Here is a 14,301-nt window from a genome sequence, read left to right on the forward strand (position 1 = left end):
AATCCGATTTCAGGAGTGGAGCTCAGGCTGTTTATCAGATCTGCTTGTGTTTGGTTGCTGGGTTACACTAAGTCATTTAAGTGGCTGTTTGATGACACCGACTCACACTATATTACACGGTCATTGTCAGTGTGTGTTTTTTATTCAATATGTGGAGGGCACCCGTTGCATTTAGAACTTGGTAAAACATTCTTCCGTAGTTTGTTTCAGTAGTCATATTTACAAAAGCAGTAGACAGCTGCATATGGGGCATAGTTTAATTGCCCTTCAAGATGCATTTCACAAGGAGAGAGCAAATACAAGGTACATACAAGACTCAACATATAATCCCAAAATACAGATTCAGGACTAGGATCATGTTCATTTTTAAATATACTATGTTAATTGTCTATGTTAGTCATGTATTGTTTATTACGTTTAGAATGTAACATTAACCTAGAGTGATTAATGCTGTATTGTTCTTTGTTGATATTTCATTGCATTAACTAATGTTAACTACTTGAACCTTACACTGTAAAAAGTCATTCTGTGGGTTTGTAGATTTCATGAAATTTAATTAGTAAACGTTATTTAACTAAATTAATTTCTTGCTTTTTTGTCAGTTTTTTACATTAAAATGATTTAAAAATGACTAGAATAAAATCTACTTAAATTGGTTGTTAAAGATTTAGCTATTATTTTTGAATAATTCCAAATAGAGAGATTATTGAATGAATCCAACGTAATTTAATTGAGTTGTTTTCAATTTACAAGCATTTCCTGTTAAAACGCGCGCTTTAAGCAAGCAGCTCTCCGACGTACACGAGGCATGCACGCACTGGAGATTGCCAGCTGCAGACAAATCATATCTGGTTGCGCAATATTTTTTGATTTGCTTAGTTCCTTAATATATGAATACAAGACACTGTTTAATGTCAAAAGGGCAGCTGTAAAACTATTCACGTCTGCAGTCGAACAGTTTATGCTCACGAGGCCTGTTACGTTACTGGAGTTTCCCGCTGACAACCTGGAGGCAAATCTCGTCAGCGCTCTTTTTTCAACGTTAAATTCCTAACAAAGGTAAGGAAATTTTAATTTACATATGAAAAAATAACTTGCAAATTGTTCAAGTTGTCTACTTGATGTAATGTGAACGTCATTGTTGTGTAACATGTAACGTTAGTGCTGGCTTAATTCGGACATTTTGGTTGCTCATAAAGTATGGGACATTGTGTTTTACACTAGGGCTGCAACGATTAGTCGACGTTAAAAATAACGTCGACAGTAAAAAAACTGGCGACAAATAATTTTGTTGTCGAGTAGTCATTTGATTTCATATTTATTTAATGGCCCGCAATAACGTGGTTTGACCTGTGGGGCGCTGTAGCGCGACTACCCTTCCAGAGGCAACGCAATAGAAGAACATGGCGCTTAGCAAAGCAAGCTGAACTAGCAGATAGGTCTAGCTGTCACGATCGCCACAGAGAGCTTTTTGCATCGTACGTCTATTTCGCCTAGCTAGCATATAAACACATTAACCTACCTTCAGTCGGTTTCTTCAACTCTTTCTTAACTCGTTAGCTTCGTTTCTTAACCCCCCAAAAACATGTTCTCTTAGAAGCTGAGGTGTATTATTTAAAATGCTGCATCTGTGCCTGCATAAGGGGATCAAACGTCCCTGCTGAATAAACAATATATATAAGTTAACCCTGCCCAAACAGCATTTAAAATGTAATGATTATGGTAATTTAGTGGAATTGGTTTTAATGGAAACTAATAATGGTCTAATGTCTTGGTATGCGATGGATTCTATTGGTGGGAATAATGCTAAAAACAAAAAGGAGTTTTGTAACCGTTTTAATGAAAAAAGTTTATGGTTTATAATAATATTTTTATTGTTTTTTTTCAGCTGGGGTAGCCTATATTTGTCTGAAATAATGTAAGTGGTGAGTCTTTGCAATGATTAGTTATTATTAGAACATCATTATTTTAAAATCTACATATAATGTATATATATATATATATATATATGTCAGTGACTTATTTTTCTTGTTTTTAGGTAACCAATCATGAATTCAGCAGCCCTTAGGGTAATGTTTGACCACAGGATAGAGAAGATAACATTGCCATCTGGAATACCAGAGTCCTTGGAAGAGTTGCACTCAACTGTCAAGCAGGCTTTAAATATTACAGATTATATCAGTCTACAGTACATGGATTCAGATTTTGAGTATTTTTTACTCTTCAATCAACAACTCAGATTCAGCACAAATCCACCATTAAGGTTGTGACTGTTGCACCAATAGTTCTTACTTTGTTGACAGATCGAGGGAGCTTTTCTGGCGTTTATGCATGGCAGACAAGCATTAAATACAAAATGGCTAACTACCGAACAAAACTCAGAGGTTTTGGCATTCCTGAGGTCATGTGTAATGCTCTAAAACACAAAAACCCTGATGACAGAAAGTCTGCAAAAAATGTTAAAAAGTTCAAAAGAGCTGAAGTCAACTACCTCCCATCTTACCCAGTGGGTGAAGATGAGAGTACTTTGGAAACAGAGAGAGAAGAGCTGGTCTCAGAATTGAAAAAAAAAGAACAATGAAAAGATGAACAAAACATTTGCTCATAGACGACATGAAATCATTAATCGGTGTCCAAGTGTGCAAGATATAAAGGAACGATGGCCAGCCCTGTTTCAGCCTTCTCAAGTGAGTTGGTAGTCATGTTTAGAAACATAATGTATCTAAAGTCTCTTCTGTAAGTAGTTTCTTAAATTAATTTCTGTCATTCCATATTCAGGTGACTGCAGAATTTCAGAGAATAACCACAGTGCAGCTGGAACCTAAATTGATGTCCTCATTGGACCCTCACACTCCCAAGCTGCTGACACTGTTTTGTGCCAAAGGAGGAGCACTTGGGCAAAGACTGAAAACTGAGATGGAATTACTGAAGGTAAAGTTTATAATGAAGCATGCAAGCCATTTGTTTACAAGTTATTCTATGTAAGGCTGAGAGGAATCAATTAAAGGCTTCGTTCACAATAAAATTAAATTTCTGTCATTAAGTACTCGCCCTCATGTCGTCCCAAACCCGTAAGCCATTCGTTTGTCTTTGGAACACAAATTAAGATATTTTTGATGAAATCTGATGAGCATGTATTGCCAGCAAGTTAATTTACACATTCAAGTTAACTTACACTTATCCAGAAAGGTACAAAAAACATTGAAAACAGTTATTCGAAACAAAAGATTCGAAGCAGTGTTTTGAAATCGCCCATCACTAGATATTGTTGACAAGTCATTATTTCGTTGATTTTGGCTTACAAAAAGTATTCTCGTCACTTTAGAATATTATGTTTGAACCACTGTTCTCACATGAACAATTTTAAATATGTTTTTAGTACCTTTTTGGACACTGAAAGTGTAAATTAATTTGCAGGCTATAGAGGCCTCACTGAGCCATCAGATTTTATCAAAAATATCTTAATTTGTGTTCCGAAGATGAACGAAGGTCTTACGGATGTAGAACGACATGGGTCAGAAATAAATGTCATTTTTATTTTTGGGTGAACTAACCCTTAAGAATGTTAACAAACAAGAGGATCGTGCAGAACAGATTCCTTGCACACTTGCACATTTCTTGCACCACTGTTTTACACTACCAAGTTAAAGAAACTTCTACAAGAAGGATATCATTAATTCATGTTTTATTCCTTTTAGGATGGGCATTGTTCTGTTGATATGACAAGAGAGGTCGTTATCCGCTTTATGATAGAATTCCTTGGGGAACATGCAGGAGATCAAAGAATTCAACGTATGCAATCTTAATTTCAGTATACCAGATGTGTGAATTTAAATCATTATTGTCGGTTGCTTCCCCAAGAGGCCATAATATGTGACCCTGGATCACAAAACCAGTCTTAAGTAGCACGGGAACATTTTTAGTAAAAGACAAAAATACATTGTATGGGTCAAAATTATCGATTTTTCTTTTATGCCAAAATTCATTATGATATTAAGTAAAGATCATGTTCCATGAAGATATTTTGTAAATTTCCTACCTTAAATATATAAAAACGTTATTTTTGTGAGTGGATGGTCTGCCACAGTGCCCCTGATTAACAACTTCAAAGGCAATTTTCTCAATATTTTGATTTTTTTGCGCTCTCAGATTCCAGAGTTTTAAACGGTTGTATCTCAGCCAGATATTGTCATATTCTAACAACTCGTATATCTATAGAAAGTTTATTTATTCAGCTTTCAGATGATGTAAAAATCTCAATTTCGAAAAATTGACCCATAAGACTGGTTTTGTTGTCCAGGGTCACATATTGTTGACTGGACTTAATTTGTTTGATCAGTGTTGTAAGATACAGAGTTTCAGATTTTCTCCTTTGATCAGTATTTCTTAGTTTTTGGGTCTCACTGCTGTTTATGGTTGCAGGACAATGAAGAACAGACAGGAATTGAACAGCTTGTGATGGCAGTAATTGTGACCAGGACAGGAGCTTCAAGTGACAGTCCAAAGGACACTGGAATTGTAATCGAGGGTGTGAAAGTTCTCACAGGCCTTGAAAGTGTTCCCAGGGCTTGCTGTGTCCTCCTTGGTTTGACATATGCACTGAATCTTCATTATCCCAGGCATCTAAAGAATACCTTCGAGGTATTTCAAAAACTTCTCTTGCTTCGAAGCTGTCAAACAGAGTCCAGTCCCTCAGATCTAGACTGCTGTCTTAAAATAAGCTTGATGCTTCAAATCTGTTGTGAGCCCGTCTCACAAGTCAACACTGCTGTTTTAAAATGAGATTGCTATTCGTTTAACTAAGTTCAGTAGTTAAAAATAAGCTTGATGCTTCAAATCTGTTCAAGTCCATGCAGTCACACAAGTCTACACGGCTGTTTTAAAATGGATTGCTATTTGTTTAACTAAATCCACTTGTTAAAATATCTACACTGTTTTAAAATTAGATTATTAGTATAATCTGTTATGTGGTTCGATGTTGCAGAAAAAGAAGTAAAGTTTCTTTTGTGTTCAGAAAACATGGAAACCTTGTTTTTATATCCATTTTATTTTAAACGGTGCGACTGCATTGTGTATTTTGAACAGTTTGTGCCTAAAAAGAGAACACCAAAAGAGACAAATTTGCACTTTTTGCACTCATCCTGTGCGAATTGATGTGTCTTAAAATGTGAAAGATGCAGTTCTGTTTGTAAAGAGTACGGTATATTCACACTGAGAACACTAATACATGCGATTTTTGTGACATGTTGGCAATAAAAGGAGTTTGTAATTCATTTTATGTCTGTCTTTTATTCATACCTGAAATCAGATTTAATTAAATTAATCCACTTATTTAAAATAATACCATCTTAATTTTGTGTTAAATGAAAACAATTCCATTTAGTAGTATTCATTATCATTGTGCTTTTTTGTCCAAGGAAACCAATATTTTTGTTTAAATTTTAATTAATTATTTTGAGTGATATTTGCAGTTACTCATTTTGAATGGTTGATTTGTAATGAGCTCATTTGATAAATTCTAACTCAATTTGTGAGTGTTGTTGAATTTAATTAATAACATTGCTTGTAATCTGTTGCCACAATTTTATTGAGTAAATATAGGGTATTATTTTTTACAGTGTACTCTAGTTACTCTTAAAATCTTAAAAAGTGAATGTTATTGCCTATACCTTATATCGGTTCTCTTTTACATTTCAGTCTATTTTCAATCCGTGAGTGATACACTAACAAACACTGTTCCTGTGCATTACTTATTTTTATCCCACAGAAACACTAATAATCAAAGTACTCAAACTGTCATTTCCCATTTTGTACATTAAGTGAGAATACAACCACGTCACTTAATGTAATTTTCTCTTCTGTTAAATCACAAACGCATGGCAAAAGCACAAATATAAATGCTTCGCATAACTGCGGGAATGCTAAGGAGAAAACCTCCAAGGTTTTTTTTAAGGCTGCAGAAGAGTAAGTCTGACCTCTAGTGGCTAAAAGATGCTAGAATTATCAAAGTGTATGCTGTGTTTACAAAATTATTCAGTTTAACGAGTTTTGCTACTTTCAGAACTGATTGCTGTGGACTCTTGCCTTTACAGGCAAAAAAGTCAAATAGAGTTAAAAAGGCAATTTTTTAAATAAAATAACCAAGTTCAAAAGTTGACATACACCTGATTATTAGTACTGTACAATGTTACCCCAATCAATGGCAGTTTTGTAATAGTTGTTGAAAAGTTTCTTGTTTGTCCTGAGCCATTAAACTGTCCACTGGTCTCCAGAAAAATCTTAGATCTTGCACAATCTTTGCTTTTTCGGCATTTTCTGCATATTTGACAATTGTTCACCAGTGACTGTATAGTGTTGAGATCCATCTTTTCTTACTGAGGACCATCAAGAAATTCATACACAACTACTACAAAAGATATTAACATTCAGTGATGCTCAAGAAGGCAACAAAATAGAATACATGTATTGCCAGGTATGTAAACTTTTAGGCTGGGTGTTTTCAACATTCTCCAGATTCTGCTAGGTGAATGTAAACTTTTGTTTTGACACAACTGCATGAGCCTTCTCTACTCTAACATAGCCTTGTTTTTCCCTCTATGTCTCATCCTTTGGGACCCCAGAGACACAAGATACAGAAGATCCAAGTCCGGTTTTAGCTGATGTTGCCTTATACCACCAGATGATGATCACAGCCAGTGTTGGGTAAGTTACTCTGAAAAAGTAATTAATTACTAGTTACTAATTACACATTCGATAATGTAATTAGATTACTGTACAAGTTACTCTCTTCAAAAAGTATTTAATTACTTATTACTAATTAGTTTCTATATCCTACATCAACCTTGATGAGTTAAGTGATTCAAGGATAGACATGAAATGGCTCTTTTAATTCATTCAAATAAATAATATAAAACTACATAAAGTATTATTATTAATTACAAATGTGAGAATTATACATTAAAGCACGGATTTTAAAGTTAGACTCTGAATTTTGATGTAAATTCCTCTTCTGCACACACACATATTACACAAAGTATTTAGTTTAATTACATCAGAAGTAACTGTAATTAAATTACAGAAAAAATAAGAGTAATCCCTTACTTTACTTTTTCAAGGGAAAAGTAATTAAATTACAGTAACTAATTACTTAGTAACTAGTTACACCCAACACTGATCACAGCTATATAGCCAGAAAGTGATGGGAATCTGTGATTTCAGTCTGAAACATTGCTTCCATGGTCCACAAGATACTGGTACTTTCAATCTGGCCAGAAACTCAACATTATTGTAGGGATGTAATGATACTCCTTGAGTGGGTTAAAAATCGATTATAATGTGTGAAGATTCAAGTCGGTTGAGATAAAATGAATTGCAATACATGTTTGAACAGCAAGGGCCGATGTGTTTAAACGGGTTCAAAGCAACAACATAAACAAACTTTACTGCGCATCCATGCGGCCCGAACGTAACTTCCGCTACACATCCGCAAAGCATAAGGTGCGTCCCAAATCGCGCACCTATGCACTATTCTACGCCATTTTGTAGTATGAATAGTGCGTTCACATTAAAAATTCTCTAAAAAGAAGTGCACTTTAAGTACCCAGATGATGCACTTTTTCTAACGAAAATATGAAGTGTGGAACTGTGGACACTTTGCGCACTCAACGGTCGCAATTTCGCTAACGTAGCGGAAGGGAGGCGGGGCTATCTGACGCTGCTCGAGCAAAACTCTCCTGCAGAGTTTTAACACTTCAATCTGATGATGATTAAAGTAGGCTAATGCTGGGCAAAACAGATGAAAACTACATTAAATGTACAATGTTCAAGTTGATTTTTATTCACACGCATTATGACGTGAGATTGACGTAATTTGCGCTCGTCTTTGAAACCAATATAGGGCCTACTTCCGGTTAGTATAAAACTGTTTAGTATTTCATTTGGGCCGATACTACCCTTCTAAACTTCATACACTACATGGTTGAGTGCAGTATGTCATTTTGGACACAGCTATAGTTCCTGCAGATTATTTCTGATAAAAAGATAAAAAAGTAAAAGCAACAGAGAAGAACCGTTACGTGGCTAAACTTGCCTGGCCAATATTTTGAAGTTAGACTGCGATACCAAGTTGTGTATGTCCCATACGGTTTCTTCAAATGCGACAAGTAGACCCATTCAACAAATTGTTTATTAAATTTAATTAACATACAACAAAACTCAACTATTTGTTTATTTAATACAATTATTATACAATAAAATAATAATATAAATTAAATTTAGTTATATTATTAGCCACTAACCAGACCAATAAAGAAACACAGACCTGAAGTTAACTTCAGGCCAAGCGTGTGCGTCCGATGATTATTTTCTAATTTCTATAGTTTCTGTGCTAAAATCTATTTTCCATTTTCTGTGCTTTTAACAATGTGTTGTATAACAAAATATTGTATGACATTTCATGGTAATAAAAGTATTTATTTGATGTACATCTTGCAGTTTTGCACTTTAAAACGGTAAAACTTCTTAAAAGGCTGCACATAGAAAACATGGATAAATAACAACAATAAACCCTGACTTGTGATAAATAGAAGGTTCTTTATATCACCACCGAGGTTGTGTATACTGTTGCGCTTTTCAAGGTAAGGTTCTTTATGAAACTTTATGAAAAATGTTGTATTTAGCTAAATGATCCATTTTCATTTTTCATGCAGTATTGCAATGCTTAATTTTAACGCTTTATCTGTGTGGGTCATTTTTTTATTCATCTGTAATCTTTAATCAAAATCAGAAACTGCCCCCTCAGTTGCAGACGCAGTGTCTCTCCTTGGAATGACTCATGTCTCGGCCTGAGGGCAGGACTATTCTGACTTTCAAAGGCGTCCAAATTCCCCAAAATTGAAATGACACCCGTCCTAATTTTTTCTCAAACCAGAAGCGTTACACTCAGATATGTGTCACAAGAAGTCCTTAACGAATCGTGCTAACGCTTGTCAACAGCATCCTCTGTTCATTATTCCGTTTCTGCTTTGACTGCAGATGCAGTAATTGTGAGAAATTTAAATGCAGGACTGCTGAGTTGCTCTCGCAATATTTTGTCAGTCAGACCCTGGTCAAGCTGTGCAGCACAGGATGCAGTCGCGCACACCCCATGGCAAAACAGTCAGTCTCATGGAAAATGCAAAGGCGTCTAATCACAACTCTGATCGATTTTGTTATAGCCTACTGCCAGGGGCGGTCCTAGACCATTTGGTGCCCTAGCGAGCTTGACTGATGGCGCCCCTTCCCCACGAGAAAAGAACTCATGTCCAAAGTCCATGTTTAATTTATTTTTTATGTCAAAGTATTGTTGTAGATAGAGGGATGGCAAAAACTGTTGAAAAAAATAAATAGACATAATTTTAATTATTTTTTTCTCGCCGCATATTTGGCGCCCTTCACTAGATGGCGCCCTAGGCAAGCACCTATATCACCTGTAGGAAGGACCTCCACTGCCTACTGCAATCTCATAAAACTTTGTCATCCAAAAACATGATTTGCGAGTCTTGATTTAGGCCATTAGTCGACTATTCACACGTTTATATTAATTTCAATATTTCAATATACATTGGGGAATAGGGACATTAGATGATGGTTTAACCTTCATGATTGAGAAAGATGTTTTATGTAACATTATACTGAGCCTTTAAAATATATTTAAAATATAAATATATTTTCCCAACAATGCGGACAAACTCATGTTCCTGCGACCAGTGTTGGGTGTAACTAGTTACTAAGTAATTAGTTACTGTAAATTACTTTCCCCTTGAAAAATAAAGTAAGGGATTACTCTTATTTTTCTGTAATTTAATTACAGTTACTTCTGATGTAATTAAACTAAATACTTTGTGTAATATGTGTGTGCAATAGTGGAATTGACATCAAAATTCAAAAGTCTAAATTTAAAGTCCTTGCTTTAATGTATAATTCTCACATTTGTAATACTTTGGTTGGTTAATAATACTACTTTATGTAGTTTAATATTATTTATTTGAATGAATTGAAGCCGTTTCATGTCTATCCTTCAATCACTTAACTAATCAAGGTGGATATAGGAAATAGAAAGTAATTAGTAATAAGTAACTAAATACTTTTTGGAGAGAGTAATTTGTACAGTAATCTAATTACACTATTGAATATGTAATTAGTAACTAGTAATTATCAGAGTAACTTACCCAACACTGCCTGCGACATTCCAAAACACTAAATGTTCAGTATACTCCATATAACAAAGCGTAAAGAAAAGCAGCAGCCCAGAACATGAATGCAAAGTTTACACTTTGTCCTGCGATCCTTTATTGATGCGCTTTCCGTTCACGTTGTAGGCTTCTCTGTATTTCTTTACATAACACGCTTTATTAAGGTGTATACTGAATTTGGTTTTAATGGATTAAGCCACATTTAGCATTTTAGAATTAAGTACCCAAGTTTGTCTGCATTGTTGGGAAAACTGAGCTCTGTCCCCCTCACACGATGAAGCCGATGCGGCTGCCTTCAGAAAGAAGCGCACTGATGGCGGAGATGGAGGGGGTGGGATGGAGTGCATGTGCTTGGCAGATCTGGCAAACATAGGCTTGCATTCCTCATTTTTTAGCCATCATGTTACTCTTAAACCCTTGGACTAATAAACATTTAAATATACTTATAATAGCATCCCTTTATCCGTTAACCATAGTGTTAGAGTGAACGGCTATGTAAAACAACAAGCGTGGTATGTATACGCTTTTGAAATGATAAGCTATGACAATCGACAAATTTAAATTTGTTCCAATAAGAGTCTTCTAATCGAATAACGAACAGTCGACTGTAAGGGGGAAGCCCTATTGATCTTCATCGGCAGTTAAGGTATAAAACAATAACTCCCGCCATTCCACCTTCCATAGCTTCATTAAGCTACGTCTTTGTTATCGCTTTGAAAATTCTACAGACTGTGCCTTTAACAAAACAACGAATGGCATCGTTTAGCCTTTAGCCTCATTTTCTGACATAAGCAAACATGACTGTGGCCCACTCTCCAGCACCTACTGTATAGGCAGAGCATATAGCTGAGAAGCATGCTCACACTGCTAACTAATAAACCAAAAGTTTCGTGACATACATGGTCAGATGCATTGTATAAGTGATTAGCAGTGCACAAATGATTTGTATGAAAACTACTTTGCTCTTTTCATTTATGTTAAACTTTTGTGTGACACACTATAATCACTACCAGAATTCATTATACTGTAGCTGTTGAAAGTGAAAAATAAAAGGCTTTGTATTTATTCCATTTCCAAAAAAAGGTTTCTAGTTGTTCAATTACAAATTACTTTTCAGTTTTTCTCCGAAACTAAGTTATGACATACAGACATATGAAGTATACCTTTACCATTAATTTATTTTGTGACAAGGCTTGTGATTCTGCTAGTTAATTCATTGTGTATCGTTTCAACCAATATACAGCATCGCGAAACATATTTAAGGGTCAACGACATGACGTACATACTGTAGGGGCATTATTTCCTTTTGACATAACTAAATTCATGGCATGCGTCACTTTGTTCTATAAAACCTTTCGTATAAACACATTTTAAGTACTTAAATAATAAATACTTTGTTATTATATATCAAACCTCTAAAATGGCAGAAACTATTTACACTTTTTCAAAATTCATAATTAAACACGAAGGCATTATTTTGTTTGAAACCTTTCTTTTAAACACATTTCACACATATCTGTTGAGATTATCAATAAAAACGTTGTCTGCCATTTTGGATGTTCTCAAATCAGGGCGGCACAATATTGAGAAATAAAGAGGTACAGCACTAAGCATGATTTTACATCACCCAAATGGCTGTGAGTGAAGAAAGTCTGGGTTTCCCTCAAATAGCCAGTGCTGTGAAAAAGTATTTGCCCCCTTCCAGATTTTTTGTTTTTTGCATATTTGTCATGCTTAAATGATTCAGATCATCAAACAAATTTTAATATTACTCAAAGAAAACCAAAATGCAGTTTTTAAATGATGGTTTTATATGAAGGTATTTCAGTAGCAAAACTTGAGAGCATGTAGATTTTAATTTGTGAACTTGTGAAATAAGTATTTGTACCTGTACACTAAAATGTACACTCACAGCCCCAATGTGAAAACTTGTCAAATAAAAAACTGAAGTTGAATGTTGAGATTTGCACTCGTGGACAAAACTCACAAATCTGTCTTCTGAATTTGAAGTTGCAGAAAAATAGTCACAAACGTGTAAACTGGCATTTACAACATACATTGGCAGATACAAATGCATAGCACATATTTACACGTTTTCCTAGATTCAGATTAGACTTGCAACCACAAATAGGCATCCACAACCTCTCAAATCTGTCACTGCAGTTTCAAATCTTCCCGCCTTGACTTTTGCTACGACTTTCGCGATAAACCAGTTGCAAAACTAACTTGTGCACTTGAAAGCTCAGAGGCGAGAGAAACAACAGCATTTGATGACGTCATGTGGCTGAGCCACACCGCCCCCTAATGGCGGGAAAAACCACAATGAAAGGAGTTTTTTAAATCACTAATATAGTATTTACTTTAAGATGAAACTCTAAATCAATAAATACATTTTCCTTAACAAAAATACTACTTACGGCCACTTTTTTACTATAAATTAACTTTTCTATTCTATTCTCTTTTCTATTTACTGCAGTATATCTTTGTTCTATGTTTGTCCTTTATTATATATTTATTGCTTTTCTACCCCATCTGCAAAATATAATTTTTTTACAGGTACATACTGCATGACAACAAAGATCTTGAATCTGATAAGGGGGATGTATAAATTAGCAACCTAATTAACAACCTAATTTAGCTGAAGCAAGTTCGCTGACGATAATGATCAAAATTAAAAACAGAAAATGTACAGTCAGCCTGTCATTGTGTAAGGCTCCTATATCAGAATGATCAGAATCAGTTCTTGTATAACACTGAAGGGGTTTATTCTGCGATAACAACCGACTGGTTGCATTATCCTGCGGCTAGTAATTATCACATGAGAAAATAATTGAACACTAAATATTGATTAAATATGTTTAAGATCATCTGTTAAAAATCCAAACCTTCCACGAGAAAAGAAACTTCCAGGTAAACCCACAACCCCAATACTGTATATGGTGGCATTGCACAGTCCATACAATTTCTGTTCATTTTCCCTTTATTGAAAATAACAAAAAAATAGAAAAAAGTAGAAATAGCTTAAAAGTGCAATAATGGACAATAATACATTGCTCACTGAATTTAATTGACATTTATATTATACTACCAGGAACGTGTTTTTTTTATATTAATATAATATTGGTAACATTATAACTAAAGCAATAATAATTCTCAAGGGTTAGGCTATAGAATCATAATGTTGAACTGTGTAAATGTACATTTTATATAGTATATCAATGAACATTATAGTATACATAACGGAAAATGTAGTCAGCCTGTCATTATATTTTAAAACAAACCATAGTACACAACGTATTATCGATAGTATACAGAATGATATCATTAAAATACATTACGAAATGATATATATACAAGATAGTATAAGTCATGGAATAGTTATACATGATAGTATACATAAGTATGATGGTTTCGCTTTAGTTATTTAAACATTATTTAAACTATTATGTGCTAGATCCTTTCATTGTGATTTTTCCCGCCAATAGGGGGCGGTGTAGCTCAGCCGCGTGACGTCATCAAATGCCGTTCTTTCTCTCGCCTCTGAGCTTTCAAGTGCACAAGTTAGTTTTGCAACTGGTTTATCGCGAAAGTCGTAGCAAAAGTCAAGGCGGGAAGATTTGAAACTGCAGTGAAAGGTTTGAGAGGTTGTGGATGCCTATTTGTGGTTGCAATTCAAATCTGAATCTAGGAAAACGTGTAAATATGTGCTATGCATTTGCATCTGCCAATGTATTTTGTAAATGCCAGTTTACACATTTGTGACTATTTTTCTGCAACTTCAAATTCAGAAGACAGATTTGTGAGTTTTGTCAACGAGTGCAAATCTCAACATTCAACTTCAGTTTTTTATTTGACAAGTTTTCACATTGGGGCTGTGAGTGTACATTTTAGTGTACAGGTACAAATACTTACTTTACAAGTTCACAAATTAAAATCCACATGCTCTCAAGTTTTGCTACTGAAATACCTTCATAGTTTTATTTATTAAGGGAAAAAACAATCCAAACATTTCTGACCCTATCTGAAAAAGTAATTGCCCCCCTTAGTAAATCATGAATTAACTGTAATG

At 34.7% G+C, this 14,301-nt stretch overlaps 1 protein-coding gene and 1 long non-coding RNA gene across 5 annotated transcripts in view; one reads left to right on the top strand and one right to left on the bottom strand.

Moving 5' to 3' along the window:
* The window catches only part of tiam2a (TIAM Rac1 associated GEF 2a), a 155,003-nt gene that overhangs the window by 130,318 nt on the left and 10,384 nt on the right, over window positions 1-14,301 (bottom strand). The gene's annotated exons all lie outside the window — the stretch shown is intronic.
* Window positions 564-6,702, top strand: LOC130559901 (uncharacterized). Of its 4 annotated transcripts, none has more exons than XR_008963634.1 (6): window positions 564-1,478; window positions 1,889-1,925; window positions 2,039-2,687; window positions 2,779-2,931; window positions 3,699-3,792; window positions 4,423-6,702. It is a non-coding gene; the product is annotated as an uncharacterized LOC130559901 (long non-coding RNA). The 4 variants fall into 4 exon arrangements; XR_008963633.1 differs by having other exon boundaries at window positions 565-1,478; window positions 1,889-1,918; XR_008963632.1 differs by having other exon boundaries at window positions 565-1,925.

The sequence above is a fragment of the Triplophysa rosa genome, linkage group LG10, assembly GCF_024868665.1.
Source record: "Triplophysa rosa linkage group LG10, Trosa_1v2, whole genome shotgun sequence".
Lineage (NCBI taxonomy): Eukaryota > Metazoa > Chordata > Actinopteri > Cypriniformes > Nemacheilidae > Triplophysa > Triplophysa rosa.